Here is a 25,134-nt window from a genome sequence, read left to right as displayed (position 1 = left end):
AGGCCGACACTATCTGACTGGGCACAGGAAATCACGCAGCTTCACTTCTACCCAGTTGGTTATAAACAAGTTATAGGGTCTGGATTCAAAGGGAAGGAATAAGACTCCACCTCTTAATGGAGGTGTGACAGTGTCACAGTGTAGAAGGTCAGTGGATTAATGATACTGTGGCAAGAGTCTGCCACACCACCCCTTCCCAAGGTCACACCCAATAGCCACCTCTGCAAAGTCTCAAATCCAAATTTTAAGCCCTCCACTCACTATCCTTCCTGCTCCCTTAATTTTGTGTACTCAATTGAGCACTTTTTCAAAAATCTTTGAGACTCCAATCCCCATTGACTCCCAATTTTTTCACTCATCATCTTATGTTCTCACTATCCTCTTCATCCAGCTTTAGAGTCTGGGGCGCATCACTATGGTGACTCCCTTGCAAACAAAACACTGTTGAGTCTCCTCCCTCCCTCCATTTTTCACCTGGCATAACTTCAACCCTGATTAAATGTCTGCCTGCTTCATTCCTGCACCTGAGCTGCTCAGCATTACAGGAGAAAACCTTACAATTATATTGATTGGTATCACTTTAAATCTGGAATTTCAGGTTAAGATGTCAGGTTAATACATACATCTAATTTTATTCCCTCCAAAGCCTCACTAAAATTACAACAAAGGGAGATGGATGGATGAATAGGAAGATAGATGATTGATTGATTGATTGATTGATTGATAGAGACACATGAATACCCACAGCAAAAAAAGTCAAGTATGAGAAAAACAGGAAAAGAACAAAATTTTGCAATCTGAAAATAGATGGATGAATAGACATTTACATAGCAGAACAGAGATAGACACATTCTTAGCTGTCAGTGCAGAAAGCTGAAAACCAACCTGATTTACTGCAGAATCCTCAGAATATTCAGGAACTGGCAGAACCAGGTACTTCTAGATCTCAGTGTGAAATGGGGTTAGGGGAGGTCAGAATAAAGAGATTTGGGGTCCAACCATGGTGGCTCACGCCTGTAATCCCAGCACTTTGGGAGGCCAAAGTGGGCGGATCACCTGAGGTCAGGAGTTGGAGACCAGCCTTGCCAACATGGTGAAACCCCATCTCTACTAAAAATACAAAAAATTAGCCAGGCCTGGTGGTGTGCACCTGTAATCCCAGCTACTCAGGAGGCTGAGGCAGGAGAGTCGCGTGAACCCAGGAGGTGGAGGTTGCAGTGAGCCGAGATCATGCCATTGCACTCCAGCCTGGGCAACAAGAGCGAAACTCCACCTCAAGGAGAAAAAAAAAAATTGGGGTAAAAGGTAAAAAATAACCTAGATTTGTGGCAGCCCACTTCCACCCAAACTGGCTGTTTCTCTCCCTTTCCAGCATGATTCTGGCAATTTAGTGTTTGGACTTTGCTATCTGCCTTCCTCTATAGAAACAATTGGGGGTGGGGCGGTAAAGGAGTGGGCCAAATGCACATACACAAATATACTAAACCAGCTACTTCACTGCTCTGAAGACTGGAAGCCGAGGAGAGTATCGATGATTAAGTAATATCTTTTTTTTTTTTTTTTTTTTTTGAGATGGAGTCTTGCTCTGTCACCCAGGCTGGAGTGCAATGGCACGATCTCAGCTCGCTGCAACCTCCGCCTCCCAAGTTCAAGCAATTCTCCTGCCTCAGCCTCCTGAGTAGCTGGGACTACAGGCGCCTGCCACCACACCCAGTTAATTTTTGTATTTTTAGTAGAGACGGGGTTTCACCATGTTAGGATGGTCTCAATCTCCTGACCTTGCGATCCACCCACCTCGGCCTCCCAAAGTGCTGGGATTACAGGTGTGAGCCACTGCACCTGGCCTGATTAAGTAATATCTTAAGAACAGTGGTCAGGAAAGAAGACAGAGTCTATACCTTCTGATGTTTCAGATCTGCAACAAGACCCTATATTCCTATTTTCAAAGTCTCACCACCAGAAAATTCTTCCTCATCTCTTATGACACCAATCTAAAGGCTTCTTTTTAATCTAAACTCAAGTTCCCAGGTGTACTGGGTTGAATAGTTCCCCCACCCCCCAACCTTCTCCCATATTCATGTCCACCTGGAACCTGTGAATGTGACCTTATTTGGAATAGGGCCTTTGCAGATATAGTCAAGATGAGGTCATGCTGGATTGAAGTGGGTCATACTGAATGCAGTATGACTGGTGTCCTTGGAAGAGGAGGCAAGCTTGGAGACCGACACACAGGGAGAGTGCCATGTGGCTTGCAAGGGAGAGATGGTAAGTTCTGCTGCCACAAGCTAAGGATTGCCAGCAGCCACCAGAAGCTAAGAGAGCTGCATGGAACAGGTTCTCCCTCTGAATAAGAAGGAATCAGTACACCAACACCTTGACTGCAGACTGCCGGCCTCTTGAACTGTGAGAATATGACTTTTTGTTGTTTTAAGCCATCCAATATGTAATATGTTAGGAAAGCCCTAGAAAACTAATTATACCAGGCATCTCTAAGACATACGATGTCTAGTCAGGGATTGATTTCCCAGCCTGACTCAGAGAGCAGCTATCTATCTCTCCCAATGCCTTGACTCCGTGATTGCCATTTGCAGCCCATATTATATCTCTAGTTTCCTGTGCTCCATTCTTTCTTGGTTTACTTTTATATTTTGGTCCAGCATTGCCCTCTTTTACAGCCTGAATGAAAACATCAATGGGGCCTCCAGCTATATTCAGTCCAGTGAAACCAGCTCCCTAAACCCCAGTTACCTAGTTCAAGTCAGCCAGGTTGAGATAGCCTAGAGAACCAGTTTTCAGGGAGCAATCTTCATTCTTTTAATATTATTAAAGTAGGGCAACTATTTGAATCAAGCCAATACCTTTTTTCTAAGTCAACATGCCAAACAAACAAAACTTAACTCATAGTGTTTCTGTGTCAGCTCAGGCCCTCCAGGAAACAGACACCAAGACAGAACTAGACGTGCAATTCTGGGAGAAATGCCAGTGAAGGATAAAGAGGAGAGGGAGCAGGAGTAGATGAGAGAGCCTCAAGCTGTGATGACGATCTGACGCCTGTAAAGGCAGGTTGGGTAGGAAGAGTGTCCGGACTGCAATGCAGCTCTGTCAAATTCTCAGCCAGGCTAATGGGGAGTGTCAGAGCAAAGATTGCCCATTAGAAGAGTTCCATAGTAGGCAAGAATGGCCTATCTCTCCTACTCCCACCGAGCTCAGTCATTGGAGAGACCCAGGGAGTGTCACCTCAGCATGACACTGTGCTGGATTCTGAAGGTTCAGCAGCTGCAGGCTGTCTGCACACTACAATCCTTGAATCAGGCTCTCTCTCTTTTTTTTTTTTTTTGAGACGGCATCTCACTCTGTTGCCCAGGCTAGAGTGCAGTGGCGCGATCTCAGCTCACTGCAACCTCCGCCCCCAGGGTTCAAGCAATTCTCCTGCCTCAGCCTCTTGAGTAGCTGGGATTACAGGCACCCACAACCACACCTGGCTAATTTTTTGTATTTTTAGTAGAAACAGGGTTTCACCATGTTGGCCAGACTGGTCTCAAGCTCCTGACCTTAGGTGATCACCTGTCTCAGCCTCCCAAAGTGCTGGGATTACAGGAATCAGGCTGTCTTAAAAGGAGATCTAAGAGTGTATTCCTAGGGTTACTGCAATTTTCAAACATACGAGTACTGACATATGAAGACTACTGCCATTCTGAATTGTCTCTTGGTTTTCTGAACAAAGAATATAAGTTTGAAATAAGTGGATTTTCTTCCGTCATAACAGGTTTATCATGTCTTTGTAGGAGCCTAATTTTCTTTGAAATATAGACATGTCATAAGAGTTTTTTAGCCCTTCCTAATTTCATTTTTATTCAGCATTAGATTTCATTATTAAATATGGTCAACCCTTTACCCATTATGATGGAGAAGTACAGTGGTGTAGATTATCCTAATTATTTGTGGTTAACTTTAGAATATATTTTTTCTATGAAGCAAATTTTTTTGTGATAAAATATACCACATAGGATAACATAAAATTGATAAGACTATAGGTGGCTAAAAAGAAGAAAAAATAAAATTTACCATTTTAGCCATATTTTAAGTGTACAATTCAGTGGCTTGAAGTACATTCACATTATGCAAACATCATCACTATCCATCACCAGAACTTTTCAATCATCCCAAACTGAAACTCTGTATCCATTAGACAAGAACTCTTCATTTCTTCCCAGCCTCTAGTAACCACTATCCTACTTTGTGTCTCTATGAATTTGACTATTCTAAGTACCCCATGTAAGTGGACTCATACAATATTTGTTCCTTTGTGTCTGGTTTATTCCATTTAGCATAATGTTTTCAAGATTCACACGATGGTAGCATGTATCAGAATTTTATTCCTTTTTAAAGGTGAATAATATTTCATTGTGTATATATATAAAATCATTTGTTTATTCATCTAGAGCATTGGGTTGTTTCCATCTTTTGCTATTATGTATAATGCCACTGCAAATACTAATGTACTACAATATGCTTTTGAAATTACAATTGAACGCATCCATCTTGCTTGAGGCATGCAAAAAAATTTTTTAATCCCATAATAAATAATGGGCTAATTCTGGATATGCTGGTTAATTGTCCAGCATCCTCATTCTGCCTTCCCTGTACTCCTTCCAGGTGCCTGATGAAATATACAACCACCCTCAGTGCCTACCAAACAGGACTGGCCTCTCTATACTTACTGATTTACCCCTTACCCATGCAAATACTCTATTTCCATGGTGCTCCAAAAACTAGAGATTTTAGAAATCCTTTTGGCCAGGAACTTAAAATATTTTTAGGCATAGAAACCCTTCTTCACATAAAATATATATAGTGTGATAGGTCGAATAATTGAACTCAGTTCTTTCCTCAAATGTAGTGATATTGTATATCCATATTCTCCACATGATCTCATGATGGCAAAATACTTTCCTGCACCTTGACTTTGGCCTTGGCCATATGACTTGCTTTGGTCAATAGGATTTTAGTGTCTGTGATGTGAACAGAGAAGATGCTTTTGAGTGTGGCCTTGCTTTCTGGCATAGACCCTCAGACTAGAATAAGCCAAATGGATTCACAGCCTGAAGCAGAGCCACCATCAGGTCTGTACACCACAGGGTGCAATAAGTGCTTATTGTTGTAAGGTGCTGACATTTTTGTGGTTGTTTGTTAAGCAGCAATAGCTGACCAATACAGAAATTAATACCTAGAAGTGGCATTGGTTTTGGGATTGGGTGGTTCCAATGTTCAATTGAAATTGTTCCAACGTTCTCTTCACAAAAGAGCAAAAAGTATCATGGAACAGGAAGGGCCTCTGAGAAAATAGAACCAAGAGCAATGGAGAAAAATGGACTTGAGAGCTATACTCGTGGAGCAGAATGGGGATCTAGTAAGGAACATCCTTGCCTTGGGGTAGAGGGACCTCACTATGTTCATAAGAGGGACTCCCACAACACTTACCTAATGGGATTTCAGAATTGTTAGGCCAATGATTGTGATGTGCCTCCAGTCTTTTTTTTCCTTTTTTTTTTTTTTTTTTTTTTTTTTGAGACAGGGTCTCAGTCTGTTGCCCAGGCTGAAGTGCAGTGGCACAATCTCAGCTTACTGCAACCTCTGCCTCCCGGGTTCAAGTGATTCTCGTGCCTCAGCCTCCTGAGTAGCTGGGACTACAGGTACACACCATCATGCCCAGCTAATTTTTTTTGTTGTTGTTTGTTTGTTTTTGTAGAACTAGGGTTTTGCCATGTTGCCAGGCTGGTTGCAAACTCCTGAACTCAACCAATCTGCCCCTGCTCAGCCTCCCAAAGTGTTAAGATTACACCCAGCCCAGTCTTTACTTTTTCAAATGGGAGTATTTATTGCAGTTATCCTGTCCCTGTTCCACCATTGTACATTAGACGTACTAATTGTCTACTGCTAATTAATTATCTATTGCTAAGTAACATCCCCAAAGTTTAGTCACTTAAAACAACAGAACACATATTTATTATCTCATAGTTTCTGTAGGTCAGAATTCCAGGCACAGCTGAACTGGATTCTCTGATTCGGGGTCTGTCATAGGCTTTGTTCAAGTTGTCAGCCAGGGCTTGGGGTTCATCTGAAGGTTTGACTGGGGAAGGATCCACTCCCAGGCTCACTTACATAATTGCCAGGATTCAGTTCCTTGATCAGGATTCAGTTCCTTGATGACTGTTAGACTGAGGCTTCAATTCCTTGCTGGCTATTGGCCAGAAGTCACCTTCAGTTCCTTACCTCGTGAGCCTCCTTAGCATGGTACCTTGCATTATCAGAGCCAGCAAAAGAGACAGAGTCTGCTAGCAAGATGGAAGTCACTCTTATGTAACCTATTCACAGAAGTGACATCCCCTCAATGCTGCCACATTCTAGAAGCAAGTTGCTCCTAGGAAGAAGATAACACAAGCCCACAAATACCAGTGGGCAGGAACCATTGGGACCATCTTAGAAGCTGCCTACCATAGGTATGTAGGAGGTAGATAATTTCTATTCAGCTTATAGGTCTTTGGATCTAAGTAGCAGCATTTGGATTTATAGATCACAAGATCATAGGTTTTTGGCAGATGTCATGATTGGATGAGGCCTTGGGGTCCGCGAGAGATGTCACAAGATGGGGATGGGGGAGTTTTGCATGTGGGAGGGATATGAATAGTTGTAACCAAGAAAATAATTGTAGGCCGGGCATAGTGACTCATGCCTGTAATCCCAGAACTTTGGGAGGCTGAGATGGAAGCTTGCTTGAGTTCAGGAGTTCAAGACTGGCCTGGGCAACATAGAGCCTATCTCTACAAAAAGTGGAAAAAAAAAAAAATTAGCCCAGCATGATAGCACATGCATATGCTTCCAGCTTCTCAGGAGGCTGAGGCAGGAGTATTGCTTGAGCCCAGGATGTTGAGGTTAAAGTGAGCTGTGATCATACCACTGCACTCCAGACTGGGCAACAGAGCGAGACCCTGTCTCAAGAAAAAGAAAATAATTGTAATAGATTGAACTATCCATCCCAATTCTTCATCCCCTTGTAGTAATATCCTTTCTATGGTCTCATAGTAGATAGGATATAGTAACCTCGCTATTATGGTACTCAGTATTTCTATAGTTGATATAAGTTAGAGATATAAATAAGTTCAGGAAAGGTTTTGATGAATCTCTGAATGATAAATTCAGATTTGAGTATTAAAGGAAACCAGGGAGTTTGAAATACATCCCAAAACTTCTGAGGTCGACATTAATGGAATACTATGAAACTTTGAAACCACAGGCTGGTTAGACCATTGGGCTGACCCAGTATTGCATTTCTTATATTCATATCATTTGGTTTTTAAAAATAAATACACATTTTAGTATAAATTCCTAAGGGAAACATGTAGTTTATTTGAAAAGACTATAACTTTTTTCGTGTTTCTTTTAAACTAATTACAAAGAACTCAGAGATGCTCTGAGCCAAAGGAGGAAGGAAAGGAAAATTCTACAAAAGATTGTGTCTTATTTTAAGTTCTTATACCTGCATTCTACATGTGGAAGATGGAAAACAAGATTTTGAACATAGGTTCTCAGCTTCCAGGTAAGAAATTGTATGAACCCTGAAATTGTCCTGTGAACAGATGAAATCTTTAGAAACCAAAAAGTGGTTCAGATTACTACCATTTTCTTCACAAAATTGCCTCTCTGAAAAAACAATCCAACTGTTTTACCATACTCTATAAGTCTCAAATCATTATGGTTTGGGAAAAATGCACATGAGACTGTGATAGCAATAATTACTTCAAATGAATGAATAAAAGAAAGCAAGATATTGTGTTTTTTCCAGGCAACACTTAAATGCAGAATCTTTCATTTTAGATGCAGTAAATACCACAGAAGCCAGTAGATAAAGATGATGTCCCAACTCTCAAAACCATACCAAAAGGAGTGGGAATTCCACTCAGGCAGGCAGCTGAGACAAGGATTGTGGGTAAATGCTACCATCTTTATTGGTGGAAAATAATGCTATGTCTGAGCTATGTTGCTGCATAACTGTCTTTTAGATATATTTAGCAATGCCCAATATACTAGTAAATTTTTAAAATAGAGCCACAAAATGGATGACAATTTAAGGTAATCCCCTATAATTTTGTCTAAAAAAAAAATCTCATCCATTAGTCATTTCAATCTTTGTTAACACCTCTCTTTTTCCCACTCAGCCTCTGGTGTGGGTATTAACAAAATCTGAAAGGACTAATGGACCAGGAAAAGTCCTGGAAAATCTACTAAGGGCATAATATTATCAGCCTCCATGTAATCTAATGTACATGTCACTTGATAGGTGTAGATGCAAGAACTAGAAAAACTAGAAAAGACATTATTCCACAAAGAGCAAGAAAGAGAATGATTATAAAGTTGGATCCTCTGGTAAGCCAGAGATTAAAGTCTTACTGATATGAGGTGAATTAACGTTAACATGGCTATCTCCTAAATGATTCTCTAAGATTGCTTCCAGAGGTAGGAAGTTAGTCACAGCTGTTTGCAATGTGAACTGGATGACCACTTGAGAAGAGGCTGTAAGGTGCAGGAAGACTCTGCAAAAGTTCCATGGTTACTAAAGGGAAATGGACATAGAATTCACCTGTCACTAAGAACTCTAGATAATGAGATCAGGCTTGTTTATCCTTACAAGACCGCTGGATGTGTTTTGGCTTTGTTCCTTCCCTCCTGCCCCAAGACAGATAACAGCTTCTGTTTTCACTGGGGTGCTCCCTCAGCATATCCAGACAGCTCCAAGTCAAGGCCCAGGAAAGTGAGGCCCAGAGAAGGCAAGGCGTTCTCTCACCCACCTCTGTAAGGGCCTGTTTGTCTAGTTTATTTTTTATTCCAGTGCCATTTTCCTCATATGAAAGATAGGGACTCTTCACAGAAGTGTGGCCCTTTCCTGGGGCCTGAACAGGACAAAACACTACAGTCTTCACATCTATTAAAGAAAGACAGAGACATGGGGTCATTTTCTTATACTCTACCAACGCCATGACTCCCTCATAGGGTCCTGCCTCTCTGTACCTTCCACCACAGAATCTCTGTGCAGTCAGTTTATACTTAGCATTAGTGAATGTGTCAAATCGCCACATATCTTCATGCTATTTCTACTGCTGTCACCTTCCTCTCTATCATCTCTCCATCTACATAAATTCTACACAAAATGCTTTCCCTAGAGTAGGCCAGATTCAGTGTTTTAAAATAATTGTAGGAATATATGGAAAAGATAACCTACTATTTTCTCTAATGAAACTTGGTTGATAGTTATTAGAGAAAGTTTTTCAAGGAGCATTTTCTTGGTCAAAGGCACTGTAAACCCCTGATTAATCAGGGAGATTTCAGTTCCTAGGGAATAGTCTACACAACCAAATGTTGCCTGTAAAACCCTAAAATGCATTACATAGTCTCCTGGCCCCAAAACATTTCCTGCTTTTTAAAATAGAGAATACTGACAGGATTTGAAGTTTTCCTTGATGACTCAGGGCCACCATTATGAAAAACAATTTTGTAATGATGTGATTTCCCAGGGATTATTAAGGTGGGTAGAGCTGCTAGCTCCTACCAAGTGGTTCCAGACCATTTGTGCTCTTTGAATTTTTTAACTGGTTACCTACAACTTCCCTTACTATCAGCTGATAGTTTTTACTTATGCTAATGTACCTACTTCTAGTAATTTCCTACTTGTCTAACAAGTTGCTCTTGATCTAATTGCAGGAGCTTTATGCCTATGTACAAAATGACAATCAATAACTATCCTTCTTTAGTTCTTTTGTTTGCATTAAATATTTTTCCATCTCTGTTCTCTAAACTGTGACCTTTATTGGTATCAGTGTGCTTTTCCGCTTCTAATTTATAAGCTTGTTTTACAGTAGTCTGGAAGAGGCTTTGAGGCCAATTTTGTAGAACTGTAGAACAATGCATGAGTTTTGGGATATCTGTTTTCTATTTCACAGCCTTTGTCCCTTATTTTCAGAACCACAGCTGTGTCTCATGTCAAAGGTTGTTAATTTTATTTCATTCTGTCATTTAAAGTTAAAGGTTTTAGAAAAGAAGATAAAACTAATAAGAAAATTGATATTTTTTAAAGCAACTTTAAAGACTGTCCTGATACCATCTCCTAGACCTTAAGTATCTAAGTAAATAAGTGGGTAAATGGATATGAATTAATCAGTTACTTCTGCTTTGAAACCAATTCACGTACTTTGTAGATTAATCCCCTAGGGAGTTAATGTATACGTTCTTAATAAACTGTAGAAGTGTCAAGGATGGGGAATTGAGTTTTAGTCAATTTTGTGTCTTCTTTTGTGCCAGTACTGTGTCAAAAACATAAAGAATACTCATCAATATTTGTTGAATGTATTTAGTTGATTCAGTGGCTATCATTTTACAAGATCTGTCAACAGAGAAACAGAAAATGTTCTGCAAACTCTGATCCCCCAGGAAGGAAGCAGACATTTTTAGCAATGAGATTGGTACAAATAATCTCCCGGATTTGCTTCCCTTTCACTCCTCTTCCACAGTCCCCTTCACCTCACCCGCTCATCTCTGCCACCCCACAACCCCACAAGCTTTCTGCCTAAATGATGTTTCACCACATTTTGTTTTAGAGACTTAACGGAAATAAAAAGATCATGCTACATGAACAGATTTTGCATGTCAAGATTTCAAGTATTCATCTGAGTCTGGTTCATCTCTCCTGGTAATTTTCTAGAAAAGAGCTGATTGCTGGGCCCATGTCTCCATGTCTAGCATTTTGCTGGCCTATGGGGCAGGGACAGGGGAAGTAACTGTGTATGACTTTAAAGGATGTCTCATTATTTTATGTTAACTAGGCTCTCTTCCCTGTTGGCACAAACCTTGAAGTGTTCACTATATTCATTGCAACCAAGGAAGAATCCCTTGAGTCTAAAGGCTGTGGAAAGTTTGAGGAAACTGAAGAGGGGAGGGCCCAGAATTCTGTTCTTTTTGAGCATTCTGGTTCTTTCATGAATTGTATGCAGTCTGTAAGACTTGCAATGCTCATTGCTTTCCTGCCCCTGAGTATTTTTCCTTCCATCACTTCTAGATATTGTTTACCCAAGTGTTGACAGGCAGCTTTTTTCTCAAGGGTACTGGAAGGATGGTTACATTGAAGCTAAGCATTTGGCTGTCTGTTCAATACCACAAAAAGGACACAAGGAATGCCTCTTAATCAAATTTGTCCTCACAAAGAGATAATCTCTGCTCCTTGGTTTGAGAACCACTCATATGCCCCATTGTCATAGCAAATGATGGCTTGTTAAACTTTTCTATGTGTATATATACAAAACAATGTCACTCAAACACAGTGAGTATCACACTGTCCACACAGTAAAACCTTCATTAGTTCCATCTGTGTTTCTTCTAGCCCAAGTGCCGCAGATTAAACTGTAATATGACTGGCGAAATAGTTCTACTATTTACCTAAAGAAGAAAACACAAGCAATGCAAGAAGCTCAGCTAGACTCAAAGTTCTACCATAGGGCAGGCTTTTTTTTTTTTTTTTTTTTTTTTTTTAAGACAGAGTCTCGCTCTGTCTTCCAAGCTAGAGTGCAGTGGTGTGATCTCAGCTCAGTGCAACCTCCGCCTCCCAGGTTCAAGGGATTCTCCTGCCTCAGCCTCCCAAGTAGCTGGAACTACAGACTCACGCCACCACACCTGGCTAATTTTTGTATTTTTAGTAGAGACGGGGTTTCACCATGTTGGCCAGGATGGTCTCGATCTCCTGACCTTGTGATCCGCCCACCTCGGCTTCCCAAAGTGCTGGGATTACAGGCGTGAGCCACCATGCCCGGCCAGGAGCAGGCTTCTTATACATACTTTTGTGGGGAAGTTGTAGGGAGTTACTCATTTACTTACCTACTAGGACTTCAGAACAGAGAGGCAGGATTGTTCTGTGCTGTGTTAATTCCAAGTCATAGTTGAAACAGCAACAACAATAAAAGCCTTTTTGAGAGCTCATGGACCGTTTACTGGCACTGATAAAAGGTGTATGCTGCATCCTACTCATTTTTCTGACCTCAACTTCAGCTTCATGAGCCTGTCTCCCCAGGAGGTAGATTGGGTAGGCCACAGCACACCTTGTTCTTGTGCACTTGAAAGTGGCTTTAAGTATAAGGTCATAACTTCTGGATGGGTATTCTGTCCCCATCATGTTTTTAATAGTGTTCAAAAATATTTCTGTTTCTGGCAAAGGCAGTATCTCCTCTCTGGATTGAAACCTATTTCCCTTATTATAGTGATATAGAAAGTACAAAAGCATCCAATTCTCTACCTTTGGTTTATTAACTCTAATATCTCTGATATTTTCTGGTTAATTCTTTATGATGGATTACCTCTGGTGAATAATTTATCAGTAACCTTTCAAAAATTATTTTCTAAAAGGCACTGAAAAGTATTATACATTTTTAAAAATGTTATTTTCTCACAGTACTTTTAGGATGTTTTGGTGTATAAAAACCAGGAAAAAATAGATAAATAATATTTTTCCCTCTCAGAGCAGGTACCTCTCAAATAATGAGTAAGTGATTAGTAAGATAATTTTTATCCCCCCCTCACGTAGTCTACTTTTAATTTTATTTAATGACTTAAAATCTTAATTTATTTTGAATTTATGTCGTAATTTCAAGAAAAAATGAAGCAGCTGGTAAAATTACTACCTTGAATTAAATAAATGCTGGGTCAGAGTTTTATTTATTCACTAGAATTCCTTCTATCTGGCTCCTTTGGGACTCAGGTAATCTGGATATATAAGCCCCCAAATATTCCAGAACCCCCGTCTCTAGCTGAGCAGCTATTATAGCCTCACAGTGTGTAGCCTATACCTGGAAGTGCAGCTTCCAGTTGACCTCTATCTCCCCATCTCTCGTATCCCACTTCCTGCCTCCACGTGTTTCAAACCCCAGACAGTATGGATAAACAAGACTTCCTCATAGGCAGGAGTCATTAATGGGCATTTCCATCATAGTAGTCTTTAAAGAAAAGAAGTAGAATAGATAGCAAACAGTAATTTTCTAAGCAGGCATTATATTTTCAAATTTTCTTATAACTTGAATGAACTTCTTTCCAGTTTTTCCTGGTCTTCTCATTTGAGTTGGTGCATGTTTTAATATTCTCAGAATAGCTTATCTTGAAATCTTGCCTTCAGTTTTGTATAGAACCCAGAAGGAGAATGGTGGCTTTCTGAAATGCCAAATAACCTGGTGTTATATTGTCACAAACAGAACATTTACTTGGGAGCAACGTATTACCACAGTTAAATGCTCTCCAGATGCCTGCTTTGCCACAAGGGTATAAACAGATATTTTCCAATCTGTATTTACTTCTGCAAACTGCAAGCCTTAAGAAATATTATATAAGCAAGCATTAAGAGATTCTTACCTTTAACTGTGCTCAATCAGTATTTTTGCTCTGTTTAGGGTGACTAAGAGGGATTACAACTTGGCCTGTCACCCCTGGAAACTCTATTGATTGGCTGGACAGCCTGGAAGTTTGCCCAGACTGCTTTGTGGAGCCTGCCATCCCTGGACACATTCCTTGTTCCCCAGAGGCTTACAAGGAGAAAAAATAAAAAATAAGAAACAAATAGAAAAGCTTAAACATTTCAATTAGCAGAATCCACTGTGGACATCATCTCTGATCATGTCTAGATTCTGTCAATCACTTGAACAAGAGCATCCCACTTGAACTTTCCAGGGGCTTCTTGAAAGTCAATGTGGATGTAACATTCCAGCTGGCACTTTTTCCTCTCAGGACCAGGACAGGCTTGAACACAACTAACACAGCCCCTGACCTCATAGAACTTACAGTTCAGTGGGAAAACATATTATACACATACCCTCAAAAAGAAATAGGTATGTATAAAATGCAGTAAGTTTCAGAAAGAAATTGTTCTGTCTGCATGAGAACATAACTGAGTTACTTGGTTTAGATTGGAAGATTCAGGGAAAGCCTTTGCAAGGAGGTGTTTGGCAAACTGGGGATGGGGTAGGGAGGGCGGGTAGCATCTAGGCAGAGGGCCTGTCAGACATGAAGACCCAAAGGTGTGTGAGAGCAGGTCCAGTTAAAGGGACTGGAAAAAACAATAAACAGAAAAACACCAGTGTGCAGAAGCTTCAGGATTATCACGTGGCTATTATTTTTTCAGAAGATCAATAATGATGCTGTTTATAAATTTGACAAATTTGAAACCACATCTTTGAAAATAATGAACAAATTTTAAATTTAACAATTAATACAACAAAATTGTCACTTGGTTAGAGATGATCTAAAAATATTTCTGTTTGGGCATGGTGGCTCACACCTGTAATCCTAGTACTTTGGGAGGCCAAAGTGGGTGGATCACCTGAGGTCAGGAGTTCGAGACCAGCCTGGCCAACATGGTGAAACCCCGTCTCTACTAAAAATAAAAAAATTAGCCGGATGTGGTGGTGCATGCCTGTAATCCCAGCTACTCGGGAGGCTGAGGCAGGAGAATCACTTGAACCCGGAAGCGGAGGTTGCAGGGAGCCAAGATTGCACCACTGCACTCCAGCCTGGGTGACACAGCGAGACGATGTCTCAAGAAAAAGTAAAAATAAATAAAAATATTTCTGTGAGTTTTATCAATCGGGCATTGAGTTCAGCTGCATGTAACAGAAAACCCAGCAGCAATGGGTCATGCCACAGAGGGGTTTCTTTTTTTCACACAAGTACAGAACTAACCAGTGGCTGGTTGTTCAGTGGTTCAAGATTCCTTTTGACTATCTGGGCCTTTTGGGTGAGTGTAGCAAAAAGCATTTCCACCCATAGAGTGGGCTAAAAAACCCTGGGTTGCAAAAACAGCTAATTGCCCATCCAATATCCAACCTCCCCTTTTCCCTTATTTACAGAAACCAATTTTGATAATCAGCTTTTAAAAAAACTCCCCACAGTGGCTCATACCTGTAATCCCAGAGCTTTTGGACGCCAAGGCCAGAGGATCATTTGAACCCCAAGCATTTGAGGTTGCAGTGAGCTGTGATGCCACCACTGCATTCCAGCATGGCCAACAGAACAAAACCCTGTCTCTAAAACTGCACTCCAGCTTGGGCAAAAGAACGAAACCCTGTCTCTAAAATTTATGTATTATTTATTTATTTACTTATCTATTTTTGAGACAGTCTTGCTCTGTTGTCTAGGCTGGAGTGCAGTGGTGGAATCTTGGCTCACTGCAACCTCCGCCTCCTGGGTTCAAGTGATTCCTGTGTCTCAGCCTCCCAAGTAGCTGGGATTACAGGCGTGCACCACCTCGCCCAGCTAATTTTTGTAGTTTTTAGTAGAAACGGGCTTTTGCCATGTTGGACAGGCTAGTCTGGAACTCCTGGTCTCAAGTAATCCACCTGCCTCGGCCTCCCAAAGTGCTGGGATTACAGACGTGAGCCACCATGCCTGACCTGTCTCTAATTTTTTTAAATTTTAATAACAAATTTTAACAACCTCCCCATCATCTCTGACAACCTGGAATGACCATGTGACACTGTTCTGGCCAATAAAATACATGTGAAGTCTGCTGGCTGGCAAGTTCTAGGGTTTTCTGTTCTGATATACACATTACTCCTGTTTTGTGTCCTGCCCTTGCCTGGAAAGTTGCGGACAGTGACTGGAGCCGGAGGATCCACGCTGCAGTCATGACTGTGGGGCATGTGTTCATCATCCTCTAAGACTCTGAAAGTCTGGAGGAGTCAGTTGCATTGTTAACTGGACTTAAAACGAATCTTGTCCTTGTGATGAATGTGTTCAATTAATGTTCATGTCCTGGAAGTTGTATGATTCAAAATAGAGTCACCTGTGTCAAACTCTGGCCATTGGGGTCAAAGAAGGCCATGAAGGGAGGGCTCTCACATATATTTGTCTGACAAAAGGAACTATCACAAGAAATTTTTTCAAACTGCAGCTAGCAGCACAAGGAGAGAGAGCCACTTATATAAGAACATTTGCCTGTTTTAAAAACTGTCTCACAAGCCCAATAAAAAACTAGAAGGGTGGCTCACGCCTGTAATCCCGGCACTTTGGGAGGCCAAGGTGGGTGGATCACCTGAGGTCAGGAGTTCGAGACCAGCCTGGCCAACATGGCGAAACCCCGTCTCTACTAAAAATACAAAAAAAAAAAAATTAGCTGGGCATGGTGGTATGCACCTATAATCCCAGCTACTTGGGAGGCTGATGCAGGAGAATCACTTGAACCCGGGAGACAGAGGTTGCAGTGAACAGAGATTGCGCCACTGCACTCCAGCCTGGGCAACAGAGTGAGACTCTGTCTCAAAAAAAACCCAAAACAAACAAACAAACAAACCTACAAGTGCCTAACCGTAACTCCAAGGTTACAAGTCCTACCTAGCAACTACTGACATTCACCAGTCAGAACTCACCAGCGCTTGTAAGACACTGCTAGTACCAATAAGCTTTCTTTCAAAACAACTTGTGTAAACCTCCTCTTTCCCAGTGGGCCCTAATCGTTTCCTTTGTTTTCTGGACATTTCAGAAGCCACCATGATCTGCATGTATGTATGTATGTCCCAGACAGCATCTTACTTCTTGTCTATTATTCCCAAATAAAACCTTTATACTTAGAGATTCATTTCTCTATATTTTTCATGTTGACAATGTTTTACACAGGTTTGTTTGCTTTACAGTAATGTTCTGTTTCATCAAGCTGCAGCATCTGACCTGTTCTCTTCCCATGTTGAAAGGCAGACAGTCATGTGTTGGCTTCTGCAGCCTGCCTGTTGTAGCTTTGGAGTAAAAGAAAACCAAGAAATAAACTTCCTAAATGATTTAATCAATCCAAGATGTAGGCCATTTTCAGATCATTTATTGTACTTGTAATTTTAGAATTCTAGTCAGCTTTGCACCTCAGTATTTTCTGAGATCTTCATTTAATTGCATATCCTGGGTTCAACTTGAGGAACCAAGGAAATGGTTGGGTCTGAGTGGTGGAAAGCATGAAGGAGGCATAGCTGGAACAGGCATCTGGAATACCATGACTCACATCCTTTAAACTTTTTTTATTTTATTTTTTGAGACTAGATCTGGCTCTATTACCTGGGCTGGAGTGCAGTGGTGCGGTCTCGGCTCACTGCAACCTCCACCTCCCAGGCTCAAGCTATCCTCCTACCTCAGCCTCCCAAGTAGCTGGGACTATAGGTGCACACCACCATGACCAGCTAAGTTTTGTATTTTTTGTAGAGACTGGGTTTTGCCATGTTACCCAGTCTGATCTTGAACTCGTGAGCTCAAGCCATCCACCCACCTTGGCCTCCTAAAGTGCTGGGATTACAGGTGTGAGCCACTGCATGCAGCACGACTCACATCTTTGTGGACTCATGTTATTTCAGCCATGTCAGGGTTGACAGTTCTGTGCAGGTTTTGGTACATTTTGTGCTGACTATGACCCTTGCACACATAACCTATGTGGTAGCCAGCCCACATAATAGCCCCAATTGTCTCCACTTCCTGGCATTCCCATTCTTGTGTAGTCCCCTTCCCACATTTCACTGGGGTTGGTCTATATGACCAATAGCATAAATACTATTGGTGAGGTCAAAAGACATGTGGCTTCTGCCTTGCTCTCTCTTGAATCATCGATTCTTTGAGAAGCTAGCTGCCTCACAGTAAGGACACTCAAACAGCCCTATGGAGAGGCCCTTGTGACAATAAATAAGGCCTACTGCCAACAGCCAGCAAGGAAGCTGCCATGCGTATGGGCTGTCTTAGAAGCAGATCCCCCAGCCGCAGTCGGGCCCTCAGGTGATGGAATCTTGGGTTGATGTCCTGACTGCAACATCATGAGGGACCCCGAGCCAGAGCTTCTCGGCTGCTCCGACATCCAGGCTCACAGAAACTGTGGAGGAATCATTGTGATTTGAAGCCACTAAATTTTGGGATGATTTTTTCTGTAGCAATGGATAACTAATACATCATATATTTTTGTTTTCTATACTGGGTCACCACAGACACTAGGAGGGTTGGCTTTGCTCAAGCATATGCATTGATCAGGAAGTCAATACTCCTGGGAATAACCTTTGACCCATGGGAAGGGAACTGATGAATCCATGGACCTGCTTCCTAGCTTTCAAGAGAATGGTTCAAGAAGGCATTAAACGGGCTTCTCAGGTGGTCCCGGCAGAATCAAGCCCTTATTTCCTGTAGTAGTGCATTTCCCTGCCTTGCCATCTCACTCTCCCTGCTCTGTCTCTCTCTTCTGCCCTAGAACCACCTCCAAAATTATCTATCTGCACAAAAGCGCTGGCATCAGGCTCTTCCTTCAGGGAAAACCAAGCTAAGACAATAAAAGTGTGACGAAATGCCTGCAGGGAGGAAGAAAGGAGAACATGAACATTGGACTTAATGGATGAGAGCAGCAGGCTGAGCTGAGCTTAAGCGGAATATACAAATAAGAAGCTCATTTTATTGGAGGACTTCTTTAGTTTAAAAAAAAAACAAATTTATTTTTTATTTATTTATTTTATTATACTTTAAGTTCTGAGGTACATGTGCAGAACATCCAGGTTTGTTACATAGGTATATGCATGCCATGGTGGTTTGCTGCACCCATCAACCCGTCATCTACATTAGGTATTTCTCCTAATGCTATCCCTCCCCTACCCCCCCACCCACCGACAGGCCCTGGTGTGTGATGTTCCCCTCCCTGTGTCCATGTGTTCTCATTGTTCAACTCCCACTTATGAGTAAGAATATGCGGTGTTTGGTTTTCTGTTCCTGTGTTAGTTTGCTGAGAGTGATGGTTTCCAGCTTTATCCATGTCCCTGCAAAGGACATGAATTCATCCTTTTTTATGGCTGCATAGTATTCCATGGTGTATACGTGCCACATTTTCTTTATCCAGTCTATCATTGATGGGCATTTAGGTTGGTTCCAAGTCTTTGCTATTGTGAATAGTGCTGCAATAAACATACGTGTGCATGTGTCTTTATAGTAGAATGATTTATAATCCTTTGGGTATATACCCAGTAATGGGATTGCTGGGTCAAATGGTATTTCTGGTTCTAGATCCTTGAGGAATTGCCACACTGTCTTCCACAATGGTTGAACTAATTTACACTCCCAACAGTGCAAAAGCATTCCTATTTCTATTGGAGGAATTCTTTAGCAGTGTGATGATAAATTATTTTTTCATTTCCTTCTCTTTTAAATAAAATGTGTTTTACATAGTGTCAGCTTTGAAACTTTCCTAATTAGACATGTCAGGACCCTTACAAGCCCTTTCTCCTGGCATTAATGAGGTATAAAAAAGCTTCTGAGAAGAAAGGTAAATTGTGCATATTGCATTCCTCCATTCTCAAAAAAAAGAAAGCTCATTCTCCATAGGCATGATTGCCAAGTTCAGGCACAGTTGAGAAGTTGCCGAGGGCTTTGGGATCAGCAAAGAGAGTGACCCCATCTGCCAGCCTGCCAGCTGGTCAGCTAGAATAGTGAGGGCTCACTGGAGAAATATTTTCTTAAGAAGAAGGAATTCAAACTTCTTTTACTGTGTTGGGGCACCATTGTTGGTCTCTGCCCACCTAAAATAGTCTCATACAAGGAATGTTTTTGGAGGAACAGTGAAAAGAGTTGTTTCAATTTCGCACCAGCCATGGAGCTCCAGGAGAGTGGGAGACAAAGGCAGCCCTTTTAACAGGTATTTTTTTTTGTCTCTTTTTGATGAAAGGAATTGTCATTATACACTAGATTTTCTTTTTCTTTGTTCAGATAGTTATCCTGCATTAGCCTAATTATATTAACCATTTGAAGTCTGAAGTCTTAAGATGATGTCACTTTAAAGTCAGGTGACATCAAAAATTAAGGGAGCTTTGATGGCTGGTTCCTTTGGCTATGATGCCATTCTTTACCTGCCTGAGAGATGGTTGACAAGGGGAAGGCAGAAAGTTTCAGTCCAAGTCCAAGTTCAAGTTCATTTCCAATAGACTGAAACCTAGGCTTACATGGCATCTAGTTACTTTTTGTAGCCTCCAGACCCCCTTACAAATTCAAATTCAGAGATGTGGTAAAGATAAAACCTATTCTGGTCATGGGCACAGTTTTACAATAAATCTGGGCTTCAACCCGAGAAGTACAAATGAGGGAAAATCAAGTGGGAACTGGACAGAAATGTGAAACACAACAGAGGATGGTAGACACTGGAATCGCAGGAGCTAGAAACCTAGTGAAGGGCTGTAGGTCATTCATTCAACGTTTAGAATACCTACTTGGTGCCATGCACAGTGCTGAATGTGTAAAGACGATGATGGCACAGACCCTATCCTCAAGGAGCTCTACTCAGTGAGAAATATGACTTTGTTTTTTAGAAAATAAATGAGATTCCTAGCCAGTGTCATTTTTGGCATTTTTGCAGTGGGATATTTGCAAAGACCCTTCTTAACGTCAGAGATTGATGTAATTGTGACAGTGACCACAACTCCTAGTCCAACCTCTTCTTCTAAAATAACTTTCAAGATAACGTAATTGAAAGCTTTTCGGAAAATGCCTGACAAATGACAAGTATCTGGCAAGCTAACTGCATATAATAACTCAAGGTCCCTGTTATAATTTGGATATTTGTTCCCTCCAAAGCTAATCTTAAAATGTGGTCCCCAGTGTTAGAGGTAAGGCCTGGTAGAAGTGTTTGGGTCAGAGGGGCGGATCCCTCATGAATGGCTTGGTGACCTCCCTATGGTAATGAGTGACTTCTTGTTCTATTAGTTCACACAAGAGCTGGTTGTTTAAAAGATCCTGGCAGCTCTCTTGCTTCCTCTTTGCCACATGACACACCTGCTCCAACTTCACTTTCTGCCGTGAGTAAAAGCTTCCTGAGGCCTCACTAGAAGCAGATGCTGGTGCCATGCTTCCTGTACAGCCTGCAGAATCATGAGTGAATATAAATCTCTTTTCTTTTTAAATTACCCAGCCTTAGGTATTCTTTTAGAACAATGCAAAAAACTGACTAATACAGCCCCTGATTCCAACTCAGTTCTTTTCTCTCAAGACACCAAAGCCTACTTTCCTGGGACTTGCTCTCTTCTCCACATCACACAGTCCTTTCCTCACGACCCCCACTTTTCCTTGATGGGGCTGAGGGTAGGGGTGAGAGGGCTGTACTGGAGCTTGCCTGTGAACTGAGCCCCATTGAGAGCTGATCCTTTTGACCAAAGTATCAAAGCAATCCAGCTGCGGATTAAGAAACAGAAGGCTCTGCAGCTTTGGTTTAAGAGTCAGGTCATAGAGCTCTTTGAAGAGCTTGAGCTCTTGGAGGAAAAAAATAGTGTGAGGCAAGTTCCAAAATGTACATACATTGCATTTTGATAGAGGAGGCAGCAATATAAAGCACAGCAACAGATTCTTTAGCAAATATAATGGGGCATATTTATCTTAAGGAGTGTTGTCTTCTTCAGTGCAAGTTACCATAGTAGACAAAACACTTTTTTCTACTCTGCTGCTATTGCTCAAAGCAATTTCCTTTTGGAATTGCCTTCAAAGTTGGCATGGTATTCTTTTGCATATTCTCAGGAGAAGGCACTTTATCCTTTGAGAGAGGATTTAATTTTTTGTTAAAGAGTCAGAAGCCATTTAAAGCCCAATATGATGAAAAAAGCTAGTGATCAAGCTGAATGGCATTTGTGACTGTAAAGTAACGAGGCTGATGTGGGTGCATGGGCTTACGCTGTTTCTGAGACAATTTCAGCAAAAGCACCATTAGTCTTTTGTACTAAGTTGTATTACTTTGACAGGGCTGCCATAACAAAGTACCACAGACTGGGTGGCTTAAACAACAGAAATTTATTTTCTCACAGTTTTGGGCGCATGAAGTCCAAGATCAAGGTGTCGGCAGGTTTTGGTGTCTCTGGAGGCCTCTCTCCTTGGCTTGCAGATGGCTACCTTCCCGCTGTGTCTTCACATGGCCTTTTCTCTGCGTGCACCTCTGGTGTCTCTTTGTGAGACCAAATTTCCTCTTCTTATAAGAACTCTAGTCACATTGTATTATGACCCAACTAAAGGGCTCATTTTAATTCAATCACCTCTTTAAAGGACACAGTTTCCAAATACAGTCACATTCTGAGGTTCTGGGGGTTAGGAATTCAACATATGAATTTTAGGGGAACACAATTCCCCTAAAGAGCCAATGACACAAGTCATCACTGAGTAAGTATAACTTCTGAAGTGCTGTATTCTGAAGGACAGCATCATTTTTATGTGTAAGTACTGGTGTGCTTTTTAAAAAGTAATTACTTCCATCGATGGGTAAATGGATAAATGAAATGTGTATGTACATATAATGGAATATGATGCAACCTTTAAAAGGAAAGAAATTCTGATATGTTACCACATGGATGAACCTTGAAAACATTATGTCAAGTGAAATAAGCCAGACACAGAAGGATACCTATTGTATGATTCCACTTATATAAGGTAAAATAGTCAATCACATACAGAAAGAAAGTGGAACAGTGGTTCCCAAAGGCTAGAGGTAGGGATAGGGAGTTAATGTTTAATGGGTAGAATTTCCATATCATAGGATGAAAACGTCTGGTGATGGATGGTGGCGATGGCTGTACAACAGTGTGAATGTACTTAATGCCACTGAACTGTACACTTAAACTGATTAAAATTATAAATGTTATAATGTTATATATATTTTACCATAATAAAAAAATTTAAGTAATCACTCTGTAGTTGTTGGTCAAGAAATAAAGCCTAAGTTTTTCCAGCAGATACGGCTTAATATGCCCTATTGAATTAATATGGCCTGTTTCTATTGAAACAAAAGATAAATGTATAAACCCAGGGGAATAGATAGCCCAGGAACCCAGGGGTATAGATAGTCCAGGAAAGTTGAATTGTTATAATTTAGGATGCAGTGTCTTAATTATTTGTGAGCAAAAGTTGTCTCCGTCACAAATAATAACAGCAATTTAGTAACTTTAATTTTTGACTTAATAGTGTGGTGATGGTCCACATGAGCTTTCCTACCAAGAATGGGCCACGTCTGCAGGTCAGGGTAGGAGGTGGCTGCCCATGCCTAGGACCTAATCTATTTAAACCATAAAACAAATTAAGTCTGGTTCCTGATTTCCTTTCTATACCTCTTCTCCGTCTGCTGAAATCTTATTTCCTCTTCCCACTGAGCACTAAGTGCCTTCAGTACTGAAGTTTTGAAGCTCTAATCCTCTTGCCATCAATTCCCCATCCCAGCCCCAGGCCCACCATCCAGGAGGCAAGGCACAATTAATCAGAATTATCCCTACTTTCACCTCTTGCTACATCCAATCAAACCTTCCAATGGTCTAATAACAGGCTTTCAGAAGGGGTGTGGATCATGAAAAGAAATACTATTTACTATAAAACATTTAGTGATTTACAAAAGAATAAACTGTGGAAAAATGTATTGATTCTGTCTCTCACTTAAGAGGAAAGCAAATTCATACTAAGATGTACAGGACTGAAGGATTTACTGATAGGTGGCAATTCTTTAGGCCAGTACTATGGCTGTCACTTCTTGTTGTGCTTGGCCACTCTGAGTAAAGTGCATCATTTTTCTTTTGCAAGATTGAAGTGTGAGAGGAATTTTATTAGAACTTGGCAGTCCCTGTTCCTAGCTCTTTACCACAATCAACCAACCCTACACAGATGTCACTAGAAAGCTACATTGCTTCTGTTAGCCATATGCTTGACCAAGATAAGCCTCCTCAATAGGATTATTCTTTTTTCATATATGGAGAAACATAATCAGGTTCCTGATTAATCTGGCTTCCCTGGACTTGCTTTTGAAATAAATGAAACACCATACCAAAATGGCATTCCACTGATGTCAGCTTGGACCAAAGCTGCTCTATTAAATAAATGATTCTAACCCTGTAAAAATATTTGTATAAGTTGCTTCCAGTTACAAGGGAATCTCTCTCAGATATAACTCTCTATAAAAATGACTCTTCTTTAACTTTCCTGAAGTCTAGTTTTTGAAGTGTCACAAGGCATTGTGATACAATTCCATCTTGAAGATGGTCTCATGGGATTAGACCCTGAAGATGCCAGCGAGCTTCACTTTATGGTATATGCAAAATAATGAATATCAAGCCAAGTATTCTAAATTGTAAAACTATTCTTAGGGCAGCAACAAGGGCATCACTTTGGTTCTGTCCTACTCCATTGCCATTAATATCAATGCATTAACCAATATCTAATTGTTGCTGTTGAAGCTATCACATCTTTGAATTCTGGAGCCGTGCTAAATTTTTAGCATTTCCCATATCAGGAGTTTCACATTAAGTCCAAGGAGTGAGGAAGGACAGCACGCGTCTCACCATGGTGAGCATCTGACTTTCTCTAATGCTGGTTAAAGTATCAAGGCTGTGAGGAAACCCCTCAGAGGTAAAAGCTAAGGCTGGGTCCCTCCAGTAAGAATGCGAATGCCGCTTCTGCAAACTGAGTTTCTAAACTAGTATCTAACAAAGAGTAGAATGCCTTCTCAGGTCCCACTGCCCTTCTGCCTTTCTGCTGCTTTTTATCACACCCTATTGATCCAACTCTGCCTAGCCCGAGACTGAGGAGCTCTTGAGATCATGGAGTCAGACACATCTGCCACCTATGAACTGTGAGGTTCGGGCAGATTTCTGAACCTCCCTCAGCCTGTTTGATTACCCATAAAAGAGACCGTTGTGAAGAGTAAACAAGATAATAAAATCCCATGGAAAGTACCAAGCGCTGTTACCTCGTGCTTGTTAGTAGGCCGCACAGAGCGTCTTCCGAGGCCCTCCACTTGGGAGCTGAGCTGACAGTCACCCAGGTCTACACGCAGCCCCGTTCCGAGGCCATCACGCAGATCAGGAAGCGAGCACTCAGCAATTAACTGACCCGATTAGGGAGGAATGAGTGATGCCGACAGCGGCAAGGGCCTTCATGTCTTTCTCAAGAGCTCAAGCTCCCTCTCTGAGGGAGAATAAAGGCCATCATTTTTCAGGGGTTTCTTCAGGGATAAACTGGGAAGTGTTTGGCAATTTACTGATCCCTAAACTGGGAGAAGTAGGCCAGATCAGAGCAGAATTGGGTTGGTCAAAGTGCTCC

General features: G+C 41.3%; 1 protein-coding gene across 5 annotated transcripts in view; it reads left to right on the top strand.

Moving 5' to 3' along the window:
* Positions 1 to 25,134, top strand: part of TPD52 (tumor protein D52) — a 381,723-nt gene that overhangs the window by 259,023 nt on the left and 97,566 nt on the right. The window contains exon 5 of one of the 5 annotated variants that reach the window (XR_010127245.1): positions 1,573 to 2,417. The exons of the other annotated variants lie outside the window; for them this stretch is intronic. The gene's annotated coding sequence lies outside the window, so the exon portion shown is untranslated. Of the gene's footprint in view, positions 1 to 1,572; positions 2,418 to 25,134 lie in introns of those variants that run through there. 5 annotated transcript variants of the gene reach the window in all.

Source organism: Pongo pygmaeus, chromosome 7 (genome assembly GCF_028885625.2).
Source record: "Pongo pygmaeus isolate AG05252 chromosome 7, NHGRI_mPonPyg2-v2.0_pri, whole genome shotgun sequence".
Lineage (NCBI taxonomy): Eukaryota > Metazoa > Chordata > Mammalia > Primates > Hominidae > Pongo > Pongo pygmaeus.
The sequence above is the reverse complement of the archived record's forward strand: the minus strand, read 5'-3'. Positions and strand labels throughout refer to the sequence as shown.